Source organism: Microcebus murinus, chromosome 3 (genome assembly GCF_040939455.1).
Source record: "Microcebus murinus isolate Inina chromosome 3, M.murinus_Inina_mat1.0, whole genome shotgun sequence".
In the NCBI taxonomy this organism is placed as follows: Eukaryota; Metazoa; Chordata; class Mammalia; order Primates; family Cheirogaleidae; genus Microcebus; species Microcebus murinus.
Window position 1 is genome coordinate 110491945 of NC_134106.1, and position 17304 is coordinate 110509248.

Genomic DNA, 17304 nt, shown 5'->3' on the forward strand with positions numbered 1-17304 from the left:
ATGCCTTTATTATACAATGTCCTTTGTTCCTTTGGGTAGATGCCTAATAGTATGATTGCTGGATCAAATGATATTTCTATTTTTAGCTCCTTGAGGTATTTACAAATTATTTTCCACAGAGGTTGCACTAATTTTTAGCCTCACCAGCAGTATATGAATGCTCCTGTCTCTTCACATCCTCGACAGAATTTGGGTTTTTGGGATTTTTTTGATAAAGGCCAATCTCACTGGGTTCAAGTGATATCTCGTTGCATTTTCTTTTGCATGCTTTAAGCCATGCTTCCCTTTTAGATATTGCTAATCTACCATAATATTTGATAATCTATGCAAGATTTTGTCCATTTAAAATTTCTTAAATACAGATAGACCTATTCTTGTCCAATGTTTGGAAATAAGATGTATAGAGTATTATAGATTCCTCCACTATCCATTTAAGTTCAAGTAGAGTCCATCTCCCCATTCACCCTCACCTTTGAATCTTGTGTCTGCATACATACAACTTTCTAAGCCAAATCACAAATGTAGACCAGTCGTCTCTATTGTCAGGATCTAAGACGTACCAAGAAATTAGATGAAGACTCCTTTTCATCTCTGCATAAGTGAGATATTATAAGCCATGTTAAATCAACTGGTGAGTTATATGTGGCAGTTATAAGTTACTGTTATTGGATCAGTTAACTTGATCTTTCTAAATTCCAATGTTCTTTCCTTTACTATGAGAATAATAATTTTTATTCTAGAGGCTGGTTGCATGGATTAGGTGAGTTCATATTTATAAAGCTTTTATTCTAGTCTGGTACATAATATGCATTCAAAATTTATTTTATTATTTATTACACATATTATTTTATAATATTGAGTTTTATAACTTACAGAAAGGCCTTGGATTTCAATGCAAACTTCCTCTTGAATTTTATAATTATATCATTTGTGGAATTGGGTTGTAAAATAAAAATGAATTTTATAATTATAATAAGATCTACATTACATCTAGTTAGATGCAGCTATACTCAACATTCTTGCTGCATCTATTTCACATGAGAAACTAAGATTGATGGTAAAAATGGAAATTGCAAGTGATATTGCTGCTATAGACTCAGAGAGTACAAAAGTGAATTGAAGTACACAAAGTTATTTAGAAGAATTCAATAATATATTTTAATAATGAGTTCCAAATTTTGATGTTACATGTAAACTAAGGACAAGAGAAAGTGTGCCTGGATCAATGTTCAGTAGAAAAGTCTACTTCATGGGAGCTCAGGTCTGATGTAGTATATTTCACATACAGAATGACACATAATAATATTTTAAAGTCGCATTAGTTGTTATGTTATAAGTCATGTCTGCATTTACTCTGCAGTGAGAGAATGGAGTTTTAATGGCCTGTTGAATTGTATTGTAAATCTTTCAATGTGATCACAATTAATTCATAAGATTGTTTGATTTAGCAGTATGACTGAATATGTTTGTGTATCATTTCGATTTTATGGGATAAGTCTGCATATAAATTTAAACTTCAATGACTTTCCTAGAGATTTAATAGGCTTCTTAGATAGAATAGATTCTTATAGAATACACAATGAAAGTTAATGCCCTAGTTTCCCGTGACTATGAAAAGAGTACCATGCTAGACCACTTTATTCCGTTCTATGACAGAATCATGGTGAAGTAAGGTTTATAACTTTTTAAAATTCAATTTCACTTGTGATTTCAGCATACCTGACATGTATCAGCAAAAATTGTAAGGTCTATTGTCTCTTCAAAGGAAAAAACACAGCGAAAGCCAAATATGTAAAATAAATAAAAGGAGAACTATTTTGATGATCTCTGAGTAGGTAATCAGAATCCCCTTCTGCTTCCCTCACCCAGAAAGCCCTGAGAGAGCTATTCAGAGAAGCTGGACTACAAATTCACAGGCTTCTTAATTGAAAATGGGTCAAAGAAAATCACACAATTCTGTCTTCCATGTATGATTCTATTTCTTTGGAATAATTTCAGCTAGCATTTATTCAATATCGTTACAAAAATACAATTTACTTACACTCTAGTGATACATATACTCATGTATCCTTTTTCTTCTTATTGAAAAAATCTTAAGGAGATCATATGTTACCTCTAGACATGGAAATATATTAGTATCATTTATTTCTTTAAGCAATTTCTAAAGTTCTCAAATTCAGATCACATTTGATCTGATTTTCTTTTATAAGTCAATTTGCACTAGTTTAATTCATTTAATAATTCTCCCAGTTTATTTTTAAACCCATTAAACTACTGGGTGGTCATTCACTTCTGACTACCAAATATTCCTTATTCATTTTAGCATATGACCTCAAAAGAAGAGACATTTTAGTGAAGACCTGATGAGTTACAACCCAGGGCTGAAGTGTACAAGTAGTAATACATCAACTCCAAAAGGCACCAGTTGCATTATAAACTATGTACAAATGTAAATGGCAACCTAAAAGGCTCACTCTTTGGTTTTGTTTATTTTCTTTTTACTGGGGATACTGCCTATCTGGAAGGCAAGGGACTCTCTCTAATAAATGTCTCCATAGGATTTGGAGTACATGTTTTCTTTTTGTTTGAGCATGTAGCATGCCACTCAAATGTCCTTTGACGTAGCTCCAGGAGGTACTCTTAATTCTTTTCTAAAAGGCAGGTAAATTTAGGGGCTCACATTAGCACAATCTCTTAATGACAGGAATTTCTTACAAGGATTGAATGCCAATATTCAATGGAGAGTTATGATATCACTTCAACTTCAGGGTCAATATCAGACAAGGGATGAAAGAAGGACTTCAGAAACAATGGGGAAGAGGACAATGATTCTAAGGCAACCAGTGTTGATGGTGGTACCTGTAATGACAGAAGAATAACAATCATAGCTACCTAGAAGAAGCATGGAAAATATTATAGCAAAGGAAAGAATATGAATTTGTATTTCAGCTAACAAAATAGGTGGGAACTAAGAATCAAAATCTGAGATTGTAACCTACATACTTGATTGTCTTTAAATTATAAGCATTCTCTGAGGAAATAGGATGAACACATATGAATCTATATTTAACACACAATAATAATTATATAAATATCAATTTACCATATTCCTCATAAATGTATATGCAAAGATTCCTAACAAAATACTACCAAATAAAATTTAGCAATGTATAAAAGGAATTATACACCATAGCCAAATGGAGTTTATTCCAGGCACACAAGGCTAGCTCAATATTTGGAAGTTTATCAGAGTAATTCACCATATTTTCAGGCCAAAGAAGAAAATATCACTATTGATATGATACATGATTATGATACATGATAATATCAATTAATACAGAAAAGATTAGACAAAATTCACATCCATTCATAATAAAACTTCTTAGAAAATATTATGATATAATAATAATTATAATATTTTCAAAGGACTAATACCTAGAATACATAAAGAACTCACTTACCTCAACAGTAAAAATTAAATAATCCAATTAGAAAATGAACAAGAGACATGACCAAATATTTCACTGAAGAGAATATACAGATGGAAAATAAGCAAATGAAAAGATGTTTTACATCATTAGCCATTAAGAAAGTGAAAATTCAAATCACTGATTCTTATTCCATACTTATCAGAATGGCTCAAATAAAAAATAGTGACAGAACCAAATGCTGGTAAGGATCTGGAGAAACTGGATCACTCATACACTCATGGTAAGAATGCAAATGGTACAGCTACTATGAGAAACATTTTGATAACATATTAATTAACTAGACATGCAACTACCATATTGCTTAGCAATTACACTCTTGGGCATTTATCCCAGAAATGAAGACATTTCATGCAAAAACCTGTATGCAAATGTTCACAACAGCTTTATGCACAACAGTCAAAACTGAAGCAACCTGGATGTCCTTCAGCAGGTGAAAGTTTTAACACACTGGAGTTTATCCATAGGGAGTACTATTCAACAGAAAAAGAGGAAACAAACTATTTTATATACATAACAACTTGAATGAGTCTCCAGAGAGTTATGCAGTGTTATAAAAGCCAATCCTGACAGTTTACATGCTGCATGATTCCATTTATATAACTTTATTAAAATGACAATATAGGAATAGAAAACATATTAGTTTATTTTCATGGGTTAAGAATGGCAGAGGAGTATGGGAGGGAAGTGGTTGTGGCTACAAAAAGGCAATGGAAAAGATACCTGGCATAGTAGGGGATTGTTCTGCATCTTAACTGTATCAGTGTCAAGGTCAATATCCTGGTTGTGATATTGTACTATAGTTTTGCTAGGTGTTACCCTTAGGAGAAACTAGGTTTATGGTACACAGTATCTCTGTGCTGTTTATTACAATTGCATGTGAATCTCTAATCATTCACAAATGAAAAATTTAATTTAAAAAATTATCTAGTCACTGGCTGCATACCAGAAATATATTTTATGCATAATTTGTTATTTATTTTTTAAATCATTTTGACATTAAAAATTTAATATAGTTTAGAAAACTTTAGATATCTTTCATAAATTAGAAACTTTTAAAATATGCCTGTGAAAATATTCCTCCTCTTTCTTCCCACCCATCAAAAAAATGTGATGGTAGATTGAGAATGGACTATAGACAACAACTCAATTATATATGCTTTTGTTTCACATATAAAATATAAAAGTTAGGAGTTGCAAACCAACTTAAGCCAATTTGTTCTGCACACTTCTTATATTATTTTTGGAAGATAATGACAAGCCCTTAAAGATTGTTCAGGAAAAGATTAGTTCCTCTAAAATCCCATTATGAGGTATAATAGTAAGGTCAGATCAAATTGCATCAGTCTCAAAACCATTTTTTATTCAAACATTTTTTTGGTAAGCAATAATTCAACTTGGTCATTCAACCTGTTCTGTGAGTTCAATGAAGTTTTCCCTATCTCTCTCTGTCTGCCTTTTTAGTTGTCCTGATGATATGAAATTGTTCAACTGGGGCAGATCCAATAACACTTTAGAGGCAGGGTTTTGAGTCCCTTTGATTGATAATCTTGCTATTAGATATCCTCCTAAACCAATTTTGGTTACAGCCTCAAGGATCAAATCTTCCTAAAAGTACAAATTACAGACCTCACTGGGTTTTCTTTAAATAATATGCTTATTAAAGGTGTTGTATTATCTCTAAATTACTTAAGCCAATCCACCTATCTTGAATATTTTTAATGTTGCTAATGCAATTTTTAACTTCACTATGTTAACCAAATGTCAGTTGCTGATCAAGAGACAGATAAACAGAAGGTCTTAAATAGTGGCTTCTTCTGAAGGGTCACATATTACAGATCTTCTTCCATAGAACATTTATTAATGTCAATAAAATACAAAGGATGGAGAAATGATACTCTTAACATGCAAATGTATTCTACATTGAAATGAGGAAAAAGATCTAGATGAGATCCACAAAATGATTATGTTCCAGAAAATAATATTCTATTCATGTCAATAGGAGACAACATATTTCATATTTAACTTGTGAATAATGAAGAGATTTTTGCCAGAGAAAAGCGTGGAGAGGAGTTGGAATGCATGAAGTCAGAAATGAGTGATTCAGATTTGGTGCTAGGGGAAGAATGTTTTCAAAACAAAGGATTCCTGAGTAAATTGGCAAAGACAAAGAGTCCAGAATATTAGGACTGGGGAAAATAGGAAACAAAAGGATAAGAACTGTGAGACTGAAGACTATATAAAGTAAAAGCAAAACTTCTAAAACAAGAACCCAGAGTGACAGCAGCTTGAGGGATAGTGAAAGTGGCTACAAAGACTGTCCTCATTTGTATGTGCCAAAAGAAGGTAAATCTGGGATTGGGGAAAAAAACTCAATCTGATACTAGAAGGGGTATAAAATAATACTGACCTTGTCCCAGACATTGTGGAAGCAACATGGCCTCTTGGAAAATAAGGCTGTAATTCTGAGAGTCAATTGCTAGAGATCTAACTGGTGAATAAGGGAAAGAAACTTCTGGAAGAGTATGTGTAATTTTCATCTGAACCTAAGCAGTTTTCTTAAATTTTGTCAGATTTCATTTAATTCAGTTACTCACCAAAGATACTAAGTGATATTACTTTGCACTAGATGGTATTACCTAAGCTAAAAAGTTGACTTTGAAGACTTAGATCAACAAGTATGATTTTGACAGTGTAATCTATTCCATTTTTATAATGAGAAGGTCATAACAAAAAGTAGATTCACCAGGATGAAACTGGAGACCTATTTTGTCTTTTATATGGCTTTCTGAAGGTTGCTTATGTGAAGTATCGTAGTACTAAATATTTGGCCTATATTTTGTTGCACTGACAAATAGAGCAGATATATTCTCCTAATGTCTTAGTCTCTTCATGCTTCTATAACAAAATGCCACAGATTGAGTAACTTATAAAGAACAGAAATTCATATCTCACAGTTTTGGAGGCTAGGTGTTCAAGATAAAGCTACTGGCAGATTCTGAGTCTGATAAGGGTCTTGCCTCCATTTGTAAGAGGACTCCTGTAGCTGTATCCTCTGGAGTGGAGAAATGCTTTGTCCTCATTTGGTGGAGGGAACAGAAGGGTGAAAAAAGGGCAAGCTCCCTCTATCAAGCCCTTTTCTAAGGGCCTAATCCTATTCATGAGGGCAGAGCCCTAATGACTCAGTCACCTCCTAAAGGCCACATCTCTTAATACTGTTGCATTAGGAATTAAGTTTCAACATGAATTTTGGAGGGAACTAAAACATTCAAATCATAGCAATGACTTTCAAATAATGTCAAACAAAATTAAACTCCAGCATTATTCATCACACTTCCTGCCTTCAAGAAGCATAGGTTGTACTGGGGGAAAGATGTGAACAAATTATAGAATAAGGTGATACAGAATACATAATAAAGTGGCTAAGCAAATGGAGCACAGTTTGTGCCATGAAAACATTTTGGAAGACTGTAAGAGGGAGTGGATTTTGTGGGATGCTCAGTTTTGAAAATACTATGCTTGAGGATGCTCATTTATCATTCAGGTGGAAATGGTGACAACAGTATTGATGAGCCTAGAGTTCAGAGAAGTGTTAGAGGCAGAATAAATTAGAAAGCATTTATATGGCTTTAAAGCCCTCAAACTAGATGAGTTCACTAGTAGAGTAGGTGCATTCTAAGAAAGGAAACGTCCAAGTATTACAGCTCTTCAACTTTGAGCAGAGAAGAGAGTGAAGAGACCAGCAACAAGAATGAGAAGGAATAGGTGGTAACATGGCAGTAAAGCCGAGACAATGTTGAGCATTAGGAGTCAAGCAAAGAAGCATTTGTGATTATCTAACCAGTCCTGCTCTCTATTCCGACTTCCACAAATATTACCCAGGCAGGCCAAAGATACCTGTATGTGTTCCTAATCTGGAGGTCAGAATGGAGTTCCAGCAATTTTCAATTATCTTCAGATGATAGTAATAAAGTAACACGGATCCACAATCCCTAATCTGCCTTTGCAAATTCAAAAAGTTCTGAAAATCAAAAAGAGATTTGCCATTCACTGATAACAGCCTCATCTGTCATTTACTATTTTTGGCAACATAGCCTGGTTTGAAATGAAATCAGACCATTTATAATCTTCATTTATCACTTAATGAGACTAGGCACACATTTTTCTGCCAAAAATATTTCTGGACTTGATTTTGGCATTGCTGCCTCAGGCCTTTCAGCACATGCAATGTAACTTATAGTGTATGAACCTTAGTATCTTTTCCAAACCTGAAAATTTCACATTGTGAATGACATCTGACTTTCAGGGGTATTAGAGAAGTAATTGTTGTTTTCTATAAAATTATTCAAACTCTTACATACATTTCATATAAGACAGTCTAGTTTTGCTGAAAATACATTAAGACCATGATAGCCTGCGGTGTAATAAAATAATTTCACTTCCTACCCTTACCTAGATTTAATCTACTTTTTTTAAGGAAGAGTAATTTCCTAATTGCAAACCAAGATATAAAGAACTTTTTAACTTATGAGAATACATCCTGAATTTCCTGGGTCTCAGATGATCATTTGGAAAGAAAATTTGAACCTTATAGATGTGGGTGGGCGGGGAGGAAAACTACCCCTTCTGCCCCAGAAGGTTTACTGAAAGGTCAACTCCCAATACGCCAATTAATGGGAGAAAGAGCTTACACATCTGTTTACCATGCGCACAAGGAGAATCATTGTGTGATTGCCCGATCTCCCAATGGGGTCCTCATTTTAGACAGAGGGGGAGATAGGAATATAGGTAATTCTGTTGAGGGGCAATAAATGATTACTAGGGATGTTGAATAGATACTTGGGAGAATGAGTAGATGGGGAAACAGTCTGATCCTGGGAAGTCTCTCACTTCTCCAGACGTCCCGGCTCTGCATCCAGAAAGAGGAGCCCAGCTCTGTAAGGTGCAGTTGTGAAGGAGGCTGTTTTCCCAAACTTAACTGGGAGAGACATTATTATCCACACCCCCCTGTGACTTAAGTCCGGGTGCTTCGAGCCAAAGGTTTCGAATCTGCCTTGGGGAGAAGCTGAGAAAAAGACTGTTCCCATTCCTACTGCTTGTCTCAGTCTTAGTATTTAAAGAGAAAGATGGCAGAGAGTGATAGGACTTAAGCAACGTGGCAGGTCTCTTTCTGGTTGGGGACTCTTAGAGGCCTCAGGAAACAAAAGAGAGAGTAATCTCAGAGCCTATCATAGTCCTTTCCACTTCAACCTAAGGGTTGTGAGTAAACTCGTGCTCACAGGAGTTATCTAACCCCTGAATCTCTAAGCAAGGAGCCTAAACCCATTAATCTCTATAGACATAAGGTGAAGACATTAGATCAAAGATAACCCAACAGACTCAAACTCCTTTAAGATGACACAGGACCAGAACACATATTCTCAGCTCTGCCAAAGATCATTCCTTAAGAATGCCACAATTTAGCCCATAACTCAGTTCTAACACCTCCGGTCCTGGACAAAACACCCAGATGAGAAAGAACCAGTGGAAGATCACAGGAAACATGAAGGAACAGAGAGAAAAGTCACCTCCAAAAGAAAACACTTGACCTCAATCAACTGACACCAACTTACATGATATGATCAAACTGACGGAGGAAGAATTTCGATTATGGATTGTTAGAAAATTAAACAGAATTGAAGAGAAAATAGAATCACAACACAGAGATACCAGAAGAACAATCCAGGAAATGAATGAATAATTCTCCAAAGAAATTGAAATTGTCCAGAAAAATCAATCAGAAATTTTGGCTATGAAAGAAACTATGTATCAAGGATCTCCATAATATAGTGGAAAGCATGAAGAACAGGATGGACCATGCAGAGGAAGGAATCTCAGAGCTCAAAGATTATACCTATGTGCTAAACAAATCAGAAGAAGAAAGGAAACACAGAAACAAGAGACAAGATCAAAACCTACAAGAAGTGTGAGATTATGTAAAAAAGCCCAATCTCAGGATGATCCAGATTCTGGAAGGAGAAGAGGAACAATCACAAGGGCTGGAAAACTTATTTCATGGAATACTAGAGGAAACTATGCTGGGCCTGGCCATAAATCTGGATATCCAAATACAAGAAGCACACAGAACTCCTGGGTGACTCAACATGAAAAGACAATCACCCCGTCACATGGTCATTAAGTTGACCAAAGTAAACATGAAAGAAGCAATTCTCCGTGCGGCAAGACCAAAACAATTAACCTATAAAGGAAAATCTATCAGACTAACAGAAGACTTCTCATCTTAAACCTTACAAGCCAGGATGGATTAGGTGCCTACCCTTAATCTTCTACAACAAAACAAAGTCCAACCTAGAATTCTTTAGCCGGAAAAACTAAGTTTCATCTTATGAGGGTGAAATAAAGTCTTTTTCAGACAAGCAATCACTGAAGGAATTTGCAAAGTCCATACCAGCCATACAGGAAGTTCTCAGACCTGTATTTCTAACTGAGCAGGGCAATAGACACTCCTCAAAGTATAATCTTCAAATAATTAAAGCTTAGATCTCAACTGCAAGATGGCTCAAAGAGTAAGACAAAGCAACAAGACTCCACCCAACAATATGAATGGAATTATTCCTCCAATTTCAGTCCTCCCAATAAATAAAAGTTTATGTAAATGGCATAAATTGTCCTCTGAAGAGACATAGATTGGCAGATGGGATAAAAACCCACAAACCTAGTATCTGCTGTCTACAGGAAACCCATCTAATTCACAAAGATGCCTTCTGGCTGAAGATCAAGGGATGGAAAACTATCATCCAGTCAAACAGAAGTCAAAAGAAAGCTAGGGTACCTATACTATTTGCAGATAACATAAGCTTTAAAATAGCAAAAGTAAAAATCAATAATGACAGCCATTTTATAATGGTAAAAGGGAAGATCCAACAAGAAGATTTAACAATTCTTAATATTTATGCACCCAATGCAGGAGCACCCAATTACATAAAGCAGACAGTGTCTAAATACCTTGATACACAACACCACCATAGTATCAGGGGACTTCAAGACCCCACTGAATGATCTGGATAGATCCTCTAAACAAAAAATAAGCAAAGAAATAATAGATCAGAACAGAGCCCTTGATCAAAAAGGTCTGACAGATCTCTACAGAACATTCCATCCAAATAAAGTTGAATATACATTTTTCTCAGCAGCCCATGGATCCTTCTCCAAAACTGATCACATCCTAAGCCAGAAATCAGATCTCAAAAAATTCAAGAAAATATAAATTATACCTTATATCTTTTCTGACCATAGTGGTATAAAATTACAGGTCAATTCTAATAGAAACACTCAATGCCTCACAAAACCATGGAAACTAAACAATCTATTATTGGAAAATTATTGGGTAAAGGAAGAAATTCAGAGGGAAATCAAGAGTTTTTTTGAACATAACAATAATGGAGATACTAGTTACCAACATCTGCGAAATACAGCAAAGCTTACCTGAGAGGAAAACTAATAGCAGTTAACGCTCACATACAAAACACAGAAAGCTTAGGTATTGACAACCTAATGAATAGGCTCAAGTAATTAGAAAAAGAAGAGCAAATAAATTCCAATCCTAGTAAAAGAAGAGAAATAGTGATGATTAAAGCAGAACTTAATGAAATGGAAAACAAGAGAACTATACTGAAGATCAACAAAACCAGAAGCCGGTTTTTTGATAAGATAAACAAAATTGATACCCTCTAGCAAGATTGACAAGGGCTCAAAGAGAAAGGATACTAATAAACTCAATAAGAAATGAAAAAGGAGAAATCACAACAGACACCATGGAAATTCAAAACATTATATTTGACTACTATAAAAAAACGATATGCCTGCCAACAAACATAGGGAAAAATGCTCAACATCTCTAATGATCAGTGAAATGCAAATCAAAACAACAATGACTCCAGTGAGAATGGCCTTTATCAAAAAGTCTCCAAATAACAAATGCTGGCATGGATGTGGAGAGATAGGAACACTCCTACACTGCTGGTGGGACTGCAAACTAGTTCAACCTCTGTGGAAAGCAATATGGAGATACCTTAAAGTGATACAAGTAGATCTACCATTTGATCCAGCAATCCCATTATTGAGCATCTACCCAAAAGATCCAATGACACTCTACAAAAAAAGACACCTGCACTCGAATGTTTATAGCAGCACAATTCGTAATTGCAAAGTTGTTGAAACAACCCAAGTGCTCATCAATTCATGAGTGGATTAATAAAATGTGGTATATGTATACCATGGAATACTATTCAGCTCTAAGAAACAATGGTGATATAGCACATCTTGTATTTTCCTGGATAGAGCTGGAACCCATACTACTAAATGAAGTATCCCAAGAATGGAAAAACAAGCACCACATGTACTCACCAGCAAACTGATATTAACTGAGCAGCACCTAAGTGGACACAGAAACTACATTAATTGGATATTGGGCAGGTGGGAGGGGGGAGAGGGGCAGGTATATACATACATAATGAGTGAGATGTGCACCATCCGGGGTATGGTCATGCTGGAAACTCAGACTTGTTGGGGGAGGGGGGGGCAAGGGCATTATTTGAAACCTTAAAATCTGTACCCCCATAATATGCCGAAATAAAAAAAATTGTAGGAAAAAAAAACCCCAAAAACAACTATATGAAGAGGAACTGAATGAAGAGGAACTGGACAAATTCCTGGATTCATACAATCTCCCTAAGTTTACCCAGGAGGTAACAGAATTCCTGAATAGACCAATCACAAACTCAGAAATTTAAGCAGTAATTTATAAGCTCTCCAAACAGAAAAGTACCTGAACAGATGCCTACACTTCAGAGTTTTACCAGGCATACAAAGATGAACTCATACATATACTACAGAAACTATTCCACACCATTGAGAAGGATGGTGTCCTTCCTAATTCATTCTCTGAAGCCAACATCACTTTGATACGAAAGGCAGGAAAGAATGCAACAAAAAAGAGAACTACAGACCAATATCCCTCATTAATGTAGATGCAAAAATTCTTAATAAAATTTTAGCAAATAGAATCCAGCAGCACATAAAAAAAAAAATACTCCACCATGACCAGGTGGGCTTTATTCCAGGGATGCAAGGCTGGTTCAACCTACGCAAGTCTATAAATGCAATTCACCTCATAAATAAAAACAAGAACAAAGACCATATGATTCTGTCAATAGATGCAGAAAAAGCATTTGACAAAGTCCAACACACCTTTATGATTAAAAACTCTTACCAAAATAGGCATAGACGGCTCATATGTTAAACTTATCAATTCCATCTATGACAAACCCACTGCTAATATCATTCTAAATGGGGAAAAATTGAAATCATTCCCTCTTTAAACTGGAGCTAGACAAGGATGCCCACTATCTCCTTTCCTATTCAACATAGTGCTCGAACTCCTAGCTATAGAAATCAGGCAGGAGAGGGGTATTAAGGGCATTCAAGTGGGGGCAGATGAGATCAAACTCTCGCTCTTCATCGATGATATATTATACCTAGAAAACCCCACGGACTCTTCCAAGGGACTCCTATATTTGACAATTGAATTTGGTAGTTTCAGGTTACAAAATCAATATACACAAATCAGAAGCATTCATATATGCCAAGAACCATCAAGCAGAAACTCAAATCAAAAACACAATACCCTCCACTATAACCCCAAAGAAAATTAAATATCTCGGAGTATACTTAACAAAATATATGAAAAATTTATAGAAGGACAACTATGAAACACTAAAAAAATAAATTGCAGAAGATTTAAACAGATGGAAAAATCTACCTTGTTCATGGATTGGTAGACTCAATATCGGTAAAATGTCAATATTACCTAAAGTGATCTACAGAATCAATGCAATCCCCATCAAAATACCATCAGTCTTCTTTACAGATCTAGAAAAAATAATTCTTCACTTTGTATGGAAACAGAAAAAAACTCGTATAGCCAAAGCAATCTTAAGTAAAAAGAACAAGCTGGGAAGTATCAGTCTTTCTGACTTCAAGCTGTATTATAAAGCAATAATAGTTAAATCAACCTGGGACTGGCACAAGATGAGAAGCATCGATATCTGGAATAGATCTGAGATACCAGAGATGAAACAATTAGTATACGGTAACTTAATCTTTGATAAAGCAGACAAAATATACAATGGGGAAAAGAATCTCTCTTCAATAAATGGTGCTCGGAAAACTGGTTAGCTATGTGCAGAAGAACAAATCAGGATCCCTACCTTTCACCTCTCACAAAAATACATTGAAGATGGATGACAGACTTAAACCTAAGGCATGAAACCTTAAGAATGCTAGAAGTAGATGTTGGGAAAACTCTATCAGACATTGGTCTAGGCAAAGAATTCTTGAGGAAGACTCCCAAGGCAATCACCACAGCATCAAAAATTAACAAATGGGATCTGATCAAATTAAAAAGTTTCTGCACAGCCAGGGAAACAATCAGTAGAACAAATAGACCATCCACAGAGTGGGAGAAAATATTTGCTCTCTACACTTCTGTTAAAGGCCTAATAACAAGAATCTATCTAGAACTTAAAAGATTTAACAAGAAAAAAATCAAACAATCTCATCAAGAAATAGGCAATGGAAATGAACAGAAACTTCTCCAAAGAAGACAGAATAATGGCCCGTAAACATATAAAAAATGCTCAACATCTGTAATTATCAGAGAAATGCAAATCAAAACCACAATGAGATACCATCTAAGCCCAGTGAGAATGGCCTGTATCAAGAAAACCCCAAATAACAAATGCTGGCGAGGATGTGGAGAGACAGGAACACTCTTACACTGCTCTTGGGACTGCAAATTAGTGCAAACTTTATGGAAAAGAATTTGGAGATACCTCAAACAGCTAGAAATAGAAATACCATTTGACCCAGCAATAGCATTGTTGGGCATCTACCCAAAAGAGCATAAGACATTCTATTACAAAGACATCTACACCCAAATGTTATTGTAGCTCAATTCACGATTGCACGGTCATGGGAACAATCCAGGTGCCCATCAACTCATGAGTGGATAATTAAAATTTTATATATGCTCACAATGGAACATTATTCAAATCTAAGAAATGACAGTGAGCTAGCACTGTTTATGCTATCTTGGATTAATCTTAACCCCGTTATCCAAAGTGAGGCAACACAAGATTTGGAAAATGGGCTCCACATCTACTCGCCATCAAATTGGTACTGACTGACTAAAACTATGAAGCTCAAATGGTGGAAGTGTATGTACACCAGGGATTCGGGGTGGGGGAGATCCACATCTTAGTGATGTGGCAAGCATTGTGGAGGGGAAGGGAATACCTCTAACCCTTCTTATGGAGAGGCAAAGATATACAATGTAACCAAAATGTCAAAAAAAAAAAAAGGGACACTAGTAAACAAAAGTCATAATTTATATAATTCCTTTGAGTGAAATTGTCCTAGCAACCCTGGGAATATGATGAAAACACATAATTTGGATAGAGAATAGTTAATTAGAGGGGTTAAGGCTGAATAATCATATCCAAAAAATCTTAATAATGGGTTGGTATCAGGTTGACTCTGTATTATTCAACATGTTTATTATTTTTATTAACATTTTTGATCAATTTCTAAAAGCATCATATTTGGGGATTTTCAAGATCTGAGAAGAAGAGAATTGTTGAAGAAAGAATTAAAATTAACTTCCAATGCTAAAGAAAATATGAGAAAATGTCATAAATTAAAGTCAATCTGAATAAAAATGTGAAACTATGATTAAAAAAACAAGTGCATCTGTACAGCAGCATAGGGCTTGAGGGCACAGAGTCTGTGTAAATATAGGGCACTCTTGGACACCAATGATACAAACCTGCTCTATACCCTCCTGTTAAGAAGGAGGGTGCCTGGCATACAATAAATGCTTACGATTTATTACTTGAATAGATGAATGACTTTTTATCATAGGAAAAAATTTTATTTAGGGAAGGAATTGCATTTAAACAAATCAGTATTTTATGCATGTCAAGACATTTGTCAAGATTCTTTGCCCATAATGCTGATTGAAAGTATTAAATGACATATGATTATGAAAACTGCCAGAAAATTGAAGTCAGGAGACTTGTATCCTCATTTCAACCTTCTTACTAGCAGTGTGAACTAGGGTACTCTCATTCTAAATTTTATCCTCCTCAAAACAAGAATGAAAGTACTCTTTGCTACTGCACAGAGTAAGTGCAAAACTCAGATGAAAAGATATAAAATGAGTGAAAATATAAAACAAAGCACAAATAAAACTGCAAAATAATTATTAGAATTAAACAACAAATTGGGGATATGTTTGATCCACTTCCATATTCTCTTAATGAGAGAATTCTAATATAAATTAAAAGCTTTGCTTATAAAAAGCTAGACAAGAAACCGGAAAGTCTCCCCCTGGGGAGACAGCAGAGTGCTAGGAGTCTGGCTGCAGATCAGGCCTCTGAAGGAGATGAGCAGGCTGGGACATACAATGCGACTGCATAGCAGAAGGCCAGCAGCGGGCCGGCAGGAGCAGCTGTCTTGGAGCAGGGGGTTTCAATGCCGCGGGAAGCTGCTCTGATTGTGCATGACATCCACAAGGACCTTCTGTGACCCAGCAGTTCCAAGAGGGAAAAAGTTTTACTTAGGCTCTTCCACTGGAGGATTTTACAGGATCTGAATTCAGTTTTTTGTCTCAGTATCACTGAGGATTCTAAAGGAATATTTAGAAAGAAGAATACTTGGAGCTAGGGAGATATTCTCTTAGCTAAATTGAGATTTAGATTATAAATCTATAGTGTTAACAATTGGCAGGATTTGTGACATCCCAGTTATACTGTAATCTGTAATAAATTGATAAATAATTTTGCATTTTTAATCATTTATGCATACATTTTATCCCTTTCTTTTATGAAAATAATGTGTTACACCTTAATTGTAAGCTCATAATGGCAGGGAATATGTCTTATTCATCTTTCCATTAAAATTTCTCATAGTGATACTGACTCGTAATGGGACTAAATAACTTTCTGATAAGTAAGACATTGAAGCAGTTAGTTCTGTAATTGCAAAGATAAAAAATAAGTGACTTTAATCAATTCCTTTGTGTCTCAAAAAATCCCTGACCTGGCTATTGATCTTAATAAAGTGTTAGTTTTTGTTTATTTGTTTACCAATCATATGATCTTTAACAATTACTTTAATTTCCAGATCATCTTCAATTGCCTATGTATAACTAAATAAATGCAAGCTGAACTAGATATTTTCTAAAATTTTTTATACCAGAAACATTTCATGTTTGTATTTTGAAAACAAATAAGCCTATGTTAAGAAGGATGTGTGTTTATGTGTGTGTGTTTATGTACAGATGTATGATATTATAAAGATAAAGAGTACAGGAAATACCTCAGCCTAAATGCTGGGATGCCAGTCTAATCAAAGAGCAAATTCCCTTTTAGTACTGTATCTGTTTTTTTAAGAACACTCTCCTTTTGTCCTTCTCAAGATGTTGTTACTGAAAGCTTGGCCCTTGTCCAGGAGGCCACATCAGAAGAACAAGAACAAATGCTTGAGGAGAAGAAAAGAGAAATGTGTTACTTTGCCAGCAAAGGAAGAAAAATGGCAGACTCTCATCTCAAAATCCAAATTCCTGTCCATTTGCAGAAATACAGAGCTTTTAAAGGGAGGACTCCCAGTTCTAGGCTAGTGTCATTAATGACTCTAATCATCCCATGTCTGTGGAAGACAAAACTTTGAGGCCCACCCAGACCTCTCCGGCCCAGGC